The sequence below is a fragment of the Mastomys coucha genome, unplaced genomic scaffold (assembly GCF_008632895.1).
Source record: "Mastomys coucha isolate ucsf_1 unplaced genomic scaffold, UCSF_Mcou_1 pScaffold11, whole genome shotgun sequence".
NCBI lineage: Eukaryota > Metazoa > Chordata > Mammalia > Rodentia > Muridae > Mastomys > Mastomys coucha.
The window spans coordinates 10,925,733-10,933,541 of record NW_022196893.1 but is presented as its reverse complement, the minus strand read 5'-3'; the positions used below and the strand labels follow the sequence as shown (position 1 = coordinate 10,933,541).

The 7,809-nt window shown below is 52.6% G+C and overlaps 1 protein-coding gene across 1 annotated transcript in view; it reads right to left on the bottom strand.

The window, feature by feature from the left end:
- Mgat3 (beta-1,4-mannosyl-glycoprotein 4-beta-N-acetylglucosaminyltransferase) overlaps positions 1-3,840 on the bottom strand; it is a 53,607-nt gene extending 49,767 nt beyond the window's left edge. The window contains exon 1 of the mRNA XM_031349724.1: positions 3,618-3,840. The gene's annotated coding sequence lies outside the window, so the exon portion shown is untranslated. The remainder of the gene's footprint in view (positions 1-3,617) is intronic.
- Positions 3,841-7,809: the final 3,969 nt, after the last annotated feature.

The following is a 7,809-nucleotide window of genomic DNA, read 5'->3' as shown; positions in this document are numbered from 1 at the left end:
AAAAAAGAAAGAAAGGAAGAAAGAAAGAAAAGAAAAGAGGCGGAAGAGGAAGAAGAGGAAGAGGAGGAGGAGGGGAGGCAGCCAGGTCAAGATTGAGGGGAACCCTTTTGTGAGAGCAGCTAGAGCAGAAGAAAGTCAGGTTCGGGACTGGAGAGATGGCTCAGTGGTTAAGAGCACTGACTGTTCTTCCAGAGGTCCTGAGTTCAATTCCCAGCAACCACATGGTGGCTCTCAACCATCTGTAATGGGATCTGGTGCCCTCTTCTGGTATGTCTGAAGACAGCTAAAGTGTACGAATAAAATAAATCTTTTTTTGTTTGTTTGTTTTTGTTTTTTCGAGACAGGGTTTCTCTGTGTAGCCCTGGATATCCTGGAACTCACTCTGTACACCAGGCTGTCCTCAAACTCAAAAATTCGCCTGCCTCTGCCTCCCAAGTGCTGGGATTAAAGGCGTGCGCCACCACCACCCCCCGGCAATAAAATAAATCTTAAAAAAAAAAGACATTCAGGTTCAGTGATGTGGGGGAATCTCAGGAAAGCGTTCCTTCCTCCACCTCCCTCCATGACAGATCAGGTCCTTGGGGGTGAAATTCTGCCCCCAGCCCAGAGGCCTGGACAATCCCTCCTGGTACTGCTCTTACCTACGTACGGCACTGCCTGGCAGCTCCCCACATTCTTCTCATCAACAGCCCCTGACCTTTCATCAACCATCAGCATTAGGCACCAGCTGAATGCCTGTCCAGGCAGTGAAGCTGATGGGTACCACCTCCCATTAGCCAGTGCTCAGAAGACATACATCACAGGAACTGACTGACACTAATTACCAGGGTTTTATTTTACCAGATGTCCAGATGTCAGCATACCAGTACCCCCTGCCTGAGTGAGGACATGGAAAGGCAAGCCCCTTACCACAGGACCATACATGACCCGTGTGTTGGGACAAATAGTAGTTTCCAAGTTTCACTTTAAGAGGGCACAGAAAGAAATCATACTGAAGTGCTCAAATGCTACCATATGCACTGTCCCCATTTGAGAGTCAGGGAAACTGAGGTCAGGGATATAGACACAGATTGAGAAGTGGCAGAGCCAGGATCTGAACTTGGCCACTGGATCAAGAGTCTACTTTAAGTAATTATGCCTAGGTCCTTGGCAGCCAGCACAGATGCAAATGCCCAGGGGAACCTATTGCCCTGCTAGATGCTAACCTGAGAAAAAGGCTTATTTTCTCTTTAGTCCCTACCCCTCACCTGAACACAACATGTTTCTTGGCCTGAATGTCTGAAGAAACTTCTAGAAGGGAGCCTGGGTCTCCAAGTGGAGAGCTAGATCTGGTTAAAGGAAGAGGGGAAGTATATGGTATGGGGGGAAAAGATCCTTTGCACTCCAGAAGCGGAACAGTATGCCTCAGGTCTCTTGCTGAGAAGGGAGATGCATGGTGGTGGGTACCAGAGGGACCACAGGACTCTTCTCTGTAGAACACCCACCCTCCTGCCCGCCACTCCCCACTCCTCACCTCCTCCTAGAATCCCAGAAGAAAGTCCCGTGCAGTTCCCAAGACCCTCCCTTCCACACCAGTCCTCCTGAGATCCTCAGCACAGCCCGTCCCCCTCAGGAAACTGGCCTCACGGCCAGCTGGCATCAGGTGGCCTCATTTTACAGGTAATAATACCAACGCAGCAGCCAGCAATTTCCCCCAACATGGTTCGGGTGTCAGGCATCCTTACATGCCTCATCATTTCCAGTCCTCTCCAAATTCCCGGGGAGGACTCTCTCCACTTCACAGAGGTGGAAACTGAGGCTCAGAGCACCAGCTTCCTGAAGTGAGACAGTTACAGCAGAAGGGGTAACTGATGGGTACTGACCACAGGACACACAGAGTCTCAAAAGGGGAAGCTGAGGCCATTTGCTCAATCCCTGACAAGAACAGCTTCTTGCAGTCCCCAGGAGCCAGTCCTAGCTGCCTGATGTGGTCATCCACATTTTCTCCACCTGGCTCTCCTGTTCTGAAGCCTTGGATTCTCTCCTCCGAAGTTGGCAATCAGGCATTCCCACTGGCTTGTCCTCAGGGACCTAACAGCAGCTTATGCCGGGTGCACAATATGTGCTAGATGCTGCCAGAGCTCTCTCATCTCTCTCATCTCTCTCATCTCTCTCCTCTCTCTTCTCTCCTCTCTCCTCTCTCTCTCTCTCTCTCTCTCTCTCTCCCCCCCCCCCCCGTGTGTGTCTACCTCCATCTATCCTTCATGTCTGCACACCTTGGCAACACCTGCCAAAAGTACCCCCACCTACCTCTCCCCACACTTATCCTATCACTGGTGTTGGGACTTGGATTCGAACCAAGGTTGTTACAGCCAAAACAGTACTAAGCACTATACAACCACAGCCGGCTGCACATGGATACCCACTCTTCAGCTCGTTTCTCAGTGGTTCAGTGTCCCACCATACTACACACCATCTCTCTACACACCAAGGATGCACACCTCTAGGTCCTTTCTCTTACTATTTCTTCAGCCCTGAGAACTTTTCCGTCTTCCAGTAGGTTCTTTCTCCCCAGGGCAAAGAGCCCCTCTTTTTAACTTTCCCAGAAACCCAGCCTATCTCCTTAGCGTTGGGCAGCCCTAATAATCCTGGAGTTGCCAGCTCCCAGAAGGAGAGCTTGCTCTCCCCGACATCCTCACGATTGGCTCAATGCCTGGACCTTTAATAACTGTGTCCCTCCAGGTCAACCCCCCCCCCTCCCATGAAGGCATTTCTGCACCCGAGTCCCAGAGATGATGGAGGACCACAGAAAAATCCCATTAGGGAAAATGTTCCTGCCTACATCTCCCTTCTGGGTTCCGCAGGCTAGGGAGCATCATTAGACCTCAGGCCATCAGATCTGACTGGGGTGAAGCATCTCTGCCTGCTGCGCCCCAGCTCAGGCAACCCGCCCCCCACCACCACCACCGCCACTAGCACAACCAAGCAAGCTTCCCTCCCCATCCCAGCCCGGTTCCAGAACTGTTTGTAGATATTTATAGCGCCCTCCCCCAGCCAGGAGCCCTCCTCCGCCCTGGGCAGTACAGTGCAAAGAGAAGGAGACCCCTCCCCAGTAGAAGGTGGGGGCCTCTCATCCTAAGCTTTTCCCTGCTCCCCACTAAGGCAGCTGTAGTTACAGCTCCAGCCACAGCCCCCACACCCGCCCAGCACCCCGACCGCGCCTGGGCCTCGGCCAACAGCCGCAGCAGCCCGGGGTCGGGAGTGGGGAAGGAAAGAGCTGAGGCCTCGCGCCCCCAGCCTCGAGCCGCGCCGGAGGTGGAAGGGAGAGCGCAGCGCACAAAGCATGGCTGGAGCTCCGCGCCTCCGGACGCCCCTACCCCACCCGGGTCCAGCCAAGGGAGGGGGTCGCCGCGCCAGGCTCTGCCCCGCGGCAAGGGAGAGCTGCGGAAAGCAGGCGGGTGGAGGCAGGGGTCGCCGGTTAAGCAGTCCCCCACATCTCGCCCCTCCTCGGCCAAAGGCCCCCGCCCCCGGGGCTGCGGGACCAGCACGGGAGGGCGGGGGAGACGCGGAGGCGAGGCCTGGGGTGCGGGGAGGATGCAGGGCTGCTGCGCGGGTCCCCGGCTCCAGGGTCAACTCACCCATCGCCCGCTGGGTCTCAGCAGCGGCGGCAGCAGCAGCAGCGGCGGCGGCGGCTCCGGGGCCCCCGGGGTCCCCGGCGGGGAGATGCTGGCGTCCGCCGCAGCCTCTCCTCGCCCCATCCCGGGCTCCGGCGGCGGCGGCTGCGGCGGGCGCCCGGCATCGCAGGCAGCGCGGCCCGGGCCCGGCTCGATCCCCGCCCCCCACCCCACCTCCACCCCGTCCCGCGGGCCCGGCGCGGCCGCTCGACTGCACCCCGGGGCGGTAGCGGGGGCGCGGCGGCGAGGCCGAGCGCTGCGCTGGAGGTGCCCGCTCCCGCCGGCCCCCGCCCCGCCCCCGCGCGGCCGCGTCCCCTCCCCCGCCAGCCGGGCTCTGCGCGCTCTGGGCCGGGGGCGCCTGGACCGCGAGCTCCCGCCGCCGCCCCGCGCCTCTCGTGTGTGCAGCGATCGGACGCGCGAGTGTGCGCGTGCCCTGCCTCTGACCGTGCGTGCGCCGGCCCACGGCCCCGGGCGTCCTGTGCGGGCGTGTGTGCTGTGTGAGGCGGAGCTGGCCGAAGTGCTTGTCCGGCTCTGCGTCGTGAGTGGACCTGTGTGTCTGTGTTCTGCAGCTTGTGGTAGATTGGCCCTTGGGTGCGTGGAGTGTGTGGATAGATCCGTGCTGTGGCGTGATTGTGCGCATATGGTGGCGGGGGGGCACAGGCCTCCTGTGCAGTGGTGTGACAAGGTCCTGACCGATGTGACGAAGTGTATACTGCACTGCATTCTAGCCCTTTGCAGAGGCCTGGTACTCAGAAGCGTATAAAACACTGGGTCGGCACAATGTCCGTGCTCAGATGTGCTGGCCTCTGTACATCCTTCTGCCCCCACCCCCTTCATCAATGCACAAAGCTACCCATGAGGCCCAGAGGATGAAAGTAATGGGAATGTGTTGGATCTGGGATTCACCCCCAGACTTGGAGGTTTCTCCACCCCCCAAGATGCTGCTCATAATGGGCAGACTCTAGCTCTCAGGTAGAGTCTGTGGTAGATTTATTTATTTATTTATTTATTTATTTATGGTTTATTTAGGTTTTTCAAGACAGAGGTTCTCTTGTGTAGCCTTGGCTGTCCTGGAACTCACTCTGTAGACCAGGCTGGCCTTGACCTCACAGAGATCTGCCTGCCTCTGCCTCCTTAGTACTGGGATTAAAGGCCTGTGCCACCACTGCCCGGCCTGGCTAAATGTTTAACAATTATATTATATGTGGGTGTTTTGACTATATGTATGTACACTTCATGCATGTAATGTCCATGGAAGCCAAGGAGATCGTTGGATTCCTTATAAGCATAGTCACAAATGGCTGCTTGTAAGCTGCTATGTGGGTGCTGGGAACTGAATCTAGGAACTCTGGAAAAGCAACTCTTAACCTCTGAGCCATCTTAGTATAGTCCCTAATTAGTTTTCTTACTCATAACTTTTTAAAAGATTTGTTTATTTCATATGAATGTTTTGTCTGCAGCTATGCCTGGTACTCATGGGTTCTGGTGAGGGTGTTAGATGCCCTGGAACTAATGCTATGGACGGTTGCAAGCTGGCATTCTGATGCTGGAAACTGAAGAGCAGCCAGGGCTCTTAACAGCTGAGCCATCCCTCCAGTCCTCAGTTTTCTTCCTCTTCTTCTTCTTCTTCTTCTTCTTCTTCTTCTTCTTCTTCTTCTTCTTTTCCTTCTTCCTATTATTATTATTATGTAAAGTGATTTTATTTCTTAAGAAATATTCATCAGAGCGCTGGAGAGATGGCTTAGCAGTTTAGAGCACTGACTGCTCTTCTTTTTTTTTTTTTTTTTTTTTTTTTTTTTTTTTTTTTTCCAGACAGGGTTTCTCTGTGTATCCCTGGCTGTCCTGGAACTCACTCTGTAGACCAGGCTGGCCTCGAACTCAGAAATCCACCTGCCTCTGCCTCCCAAGTGCTGGGATTAAAGGCATGTGCCACCACTGCCCGGCATGACTGCTCTTCTTAAGGTCCTAAGTTCAAATCCTAGCAACAACATGGTGGCTCACAACCATCCGTAATGAGATCTGACGCCCTCTTCTGGTGTGTCTGAAAACAGCTACAAGTGTACTTACATACAATAATAAATAAATCTTTTTTTAAAAAAAAAGAAATATTCATCAAGAAAAAATCATGTCGCCGGGTGCTGGTGGCGCACACCTTTGATCCCAGCACTTGGGAGGCAGAGGCAGGTGGATTTCTGAGTTCGAGGCCAGCCTGGTCTACAGAGTGAGTTCCAGGACAGCCGGGGCTACAGAGAAACCCTGTCTCGAAAAACAAAAAGACAAACAACAACAACAACAACAAAAAAAGAAAGAAAGAAAGAAAGAAAGAAAAAAGAAAAATTCATGTCACAAGGCAAACTCATTTCCACCTAGCAAGGAGAACCCTCTTGGTATTATAGTGAAAAAGTTTTTAAAACCTTTTGTTATTACTGGTATGTGTGTGCATGTGTGAGAAGTGGCTCGAGAGACCATGTTTACTGCCTTGGTGAGTGCACAGGTAAGGGGACACCTTTTGGGATTTGCTTCTTTCCTTCCACAGGGGCATCCAGGGATCAAACTAACGGTTCCCAGGGTTTCATGGCAAGTGCCCACTGCCTGAGCTATCTTCAAAGGTCCCCCAGGTTTTTGCCATTGTGTTTTTTCTGAGTTAAGGTCTCGTGTTGCTGGGCAGTGGTGGCGCACGCCTTTAATCCCAGCACTTAGGAGGCAGAGGCAGGCAGATTTCTGAGTTCGAGGCCAGCCTGGTCTCCAGAGTGAGTTCCAGGACAGCCAGGGATACACAGAGAAACCCTGTCTCGAAAAAACAAAAAACAAACAAACAAACAAAAGGTCTCACGTGTCTCTGGCTGGTCTAGGTGTCGGTGTATACCCAAGGATGACCCTGAGCTCCTGTTCCTCCAGCTGCCACCTCTAGATTGCAGTGATTAACCATGCCTGCTTTTTATGTGGCCCTAGGAAGAGGTTCTCTTGTATAGCCTTGGTTGTCCTGGAACTCACTCTGTAGACTCAGAGCTTCACGCCTGGCAGACAGGTGCTCCACTACCTGAGCAACACCCCCAGTCCCAGGTCCCCTAATTTCTGAATGACTTTAAGTGAATACATTATTGTAGCACAAAGTCCCAACCGGAAACTTATCAAAATGTGGTTTCCAAATGGTAATTTTCATTGTGAAGGAAGTCCACCCATGACCCCCACCTCTCAGTTCCCTGTAAGTATCAGCTTTGTGATACAATGTTTTCTTTTAGGGGTGGACTCCTCTCAAAAGCCAGAAACCGGCCTTGAATCCCCTAGAATATGGTTGTAAGCCACCTACATGGTTTTAAGCAACCACGTGGGTGCTGGGTATCAAACGCAGGTCTTCTGCAAGACTAACAAGTGCTTATAACTCCTAAGCCATCTCTATAGCCTCACTTGTTTTCTTTTTAAATATTTACGTGTGTGTGTGTGTGTGTGTGTGTGTGTGTTTACAGGTGCCCTCAGGGGCAGAGGAGGACGTCAGATTTCCCAGAATGGAGCTACTAGCAGGTATGAGCTGCCAGATTCAGGTATGGGGATTGGAACCCTGATCTGGAAGAATAGCAACTGCTCTTTAACCACTCTCTGTGACACTTACCTTTCTAAATAATTGTAAATTCTTACTTTTATTATTTACCCAGATGTGTATGCATCTTATGAATGTATGCAATATATATGTGGGAGTGGATGTTGGAAGATGGAGTGGAATCCCCATCCCCAGAGCCCTGCTGGCTTGCAGACAGTTGTGAGCCACCTGACATGGATGCTGGGACTTATCTGATCCTCTGGAAGAGTAGCAGGTGCTCTTAACCACTGAGCCATTTCTCCAGCCCTGACACTTTTCTTGATATGAGGCATTCTGTTGTGACCTAAAAGCCAATGCACCACCTCTATAACTTGACTCCCTCTCAAGGTTATCAATTTGTCTGAATGTATTTATTTATTGTAGTGGTAGGGATGGAACCCAACCCCCCCCCATATGCCAGCCAGTTACCATAGGTTATGTACCACACCCGACTTACATGGCCTTTGACTTCAATATAATGCAAAAACACTCCCATTTGCCTGTCCCGAGTTAGAAGGCATTGAGAAGTACCGCCCCTGCAATTGTGTGGAAGAAAAGAGATGGCCCTCCTTAGGGGGG